Raw genomic sequence first — 2,512 nt, forward strand, 5'->3', positions numbered from 1 at the left:
TGGGCACATGTCATGCCCCAAGCCCAGCACGGGAGAGCTGCCCCACGAAGGACCTTGTACCTGCTCTGAGCACGTTACTGCTGCTCCTGGAGTGGGTAAGTCCTGCTTGGGAGGATGCTGCTCCTCTTTTATTTAATTTCCTGGTAATGCTTCTGCAGCATCAAAGTGTTATCAGGAGAGAAGCAGCTTAAGAGCCTGGTAAAGGAGTTTTATTGTCAGTCTCCAGGTCTTTATTCCTCCCTTGCCTTTAATGCTGGGCAGCAGGCTGTGTGTGGCAGGAAGGAGGTGTGCTTGCTTTCCTTTTTGTCTGTTTAAGCTGCAGAGGTTTTCCTCACTAACCTTTGCCCGTGGTAATTTGGCTGCCTGGGAGGCTGCTGCTCCTGGGTGACCATCAGAGAGGAGGTAGTTTCTTGGCTGCAGGTCCCATGGGAAGGAGCAGACAGGAGACCTGCTCCCAAACTGCACCCAAAAGGACAGATCTGGGGACGCAGCAGCTGTTGTCTGGGACTTGTCATCCACCTGGCTGTGGCTCGGGGAGCAAACACCTGCCTTGGTTTGCCTGGGGCAATCACACTGAGCTCAGCCACATCTCTGAAGCATCCAAGTGCTTTGAGCCTCACAGTTCATCCTCCTGCTGGGAGGGCTTGTTGGGTGGGGGTGGTGGGGTTGCTGTGGGTAGTTTGAGGGGGGTGAAAAGGAGGGGGTCTCCCCTGGGAAGCCAGCAGCTCTCTCTTGGCAGCCAGCTCCAGCTCTGCAAACAACAGGCGTGCTCCCCAGCCTTGCCAGGCGTGTGGAGATGCAGCGTGACATCCCATTCCCTTTTCAGGGACAGACAATGCCTTTGGATAAGGTTTGTTTGGGAAGATTGTTTGAATCTGGTGATTTTTCTGGTGGCTGTTGTCATGGCTGTTGTTTCAAACTCCCCTGGGAGTAGCAGAGCAGCTCCTGAGGCAGCGTGTCAGAGGGGAGGCAGCCTTGCCTTGTGCTTCCCTGCAGCTGCTTCCCCTGGTGATGGAGCCAGCCTGCTGCACCCCCTCTGGGAGTGCTGATGGGCATGGGATGCCCTGCTGGGCTGGGAGATGCCTGCACCCTCCTGCTCCTCGGCACTTCCCTTCCCCACGTCTCACCCTTCAGCCTCTCCAGCCACGTGCCACTGCCTGAGGGAGGGGACAGTCACAGGGAGGGGTCTGTGCACCAGGGATGGGGCAGGGTGGACCTGGCAGTGGTGGCATCCCATCACCACAGAGCGGGTCTCACCCACTGTATCCCTGATGCTGGGTGGAGGTGTCCAGCGCTCAGAACCCTCCTGGCTCCCCTGGGACACCAGGGCTAGACCCTGCTCCCTTAAAGGATGCCAGCACGGGTCACCTGGGGGCCAGGGTGGCACCAGATGGCAGTGATGTCCTTGAACCCCCAGCTGCACGTGTGCTGGCACAGGTCTTCTGCCCCACAAGCCACCCCTCTTCCCCCTGCAGTGGGTGCCAGCACTGGGAATGGGTGGGGGTGTCAGAGGTGCAGACAGATGGCATTAGGTGGATGATGCATCAAATCCTGAACTGATAAGAGCTGGGACGATTGATGTGATGCTGAAAGGTTGGGAATGGTCTCTTCAGGAGGCTGAATAGTCCAGACAGGAACAACCATGTGTTCATGGCTTTGTTTTCCTGGTTGCAGCCATGCACTGTCCATCTGTCCATGCAGCACTCACTGGGATGGCAGTGAGTCCCAGGGGTGCTGGGACTGCTCCCCTGGAGCAGGTTTGCAGCCCTGCTGAGTGGCTCAGAGCCACAGCTTGGGATGCTCGGGGGTGCCAAGGGCAGGTTTAGCATTGACCTTGCCCTGGGCTGGGGTTTCCTGGCTTCTGACTGTCAGGGCTTTGAGGAGTCCCGGGGCTGGGGGCTGGGAGCAGTGTTGGCTGTGGTGCCAGACTGCCTTAATCCTGGGTTTTCAGACTGGATGAACTGGTTTCCACTTACCTCTGAGGGTGTGCAGCAGTGCTGTGTGGTGTGAAAAGCCACCCCTTGCCTTTGCTCTTCAACCTGCACGGGCAGAGAGACAGCACTCTGGCTGTGCCAGGGCTGCCATCTCCCCTGAGCCTTGCAGTGGTGGCATCCCTCAGGTAAAGGCCAGGACCAGCAGGACTTTATCCCACACAGGTGGGACACCACGTGAAGTGAGATGCTGAGAGAGGATGGCATGACTTACCCTTGGGGGGTATCTCCATCAACATCCCCCTGTCCAAGCTGCTGGTGCTGTGGCAAGGACAGGCACTGAGCAGCACCACTCTGCAAGGGGGGATTGTTTGGGGTGAGGGGGGTGGTGGTGGTGGTGGTGGGGGTGACTATGGATATCCTGGCATGCTGCTGGGACCCAGGGTGCCACCAGCAACGCCGGAGACCAGCGGAGTGGGGCTGCCCGGCAGGTAGCAGAGGGCTTGGGGTCAAGCGGCGAGGGTTGCTGTGGGGGGGTGCGTTACAGCCTGCCCCCCTCCACTCTGCAGCACAGCCATGTG

The sequence above is a fragment of the Gallinula chloropus genome (genome assembly GCF_964237585.1).
Source record: "Gallinula chloropus genome assembly, chromosome: 11".
Classification (NCBI taxonomy): domain Eukaryota; kingdom Metazoa; phylum Chordata; class Aves; order Gruiformes; family Rallidae; genus Gallinula; species Gallinula chloropus.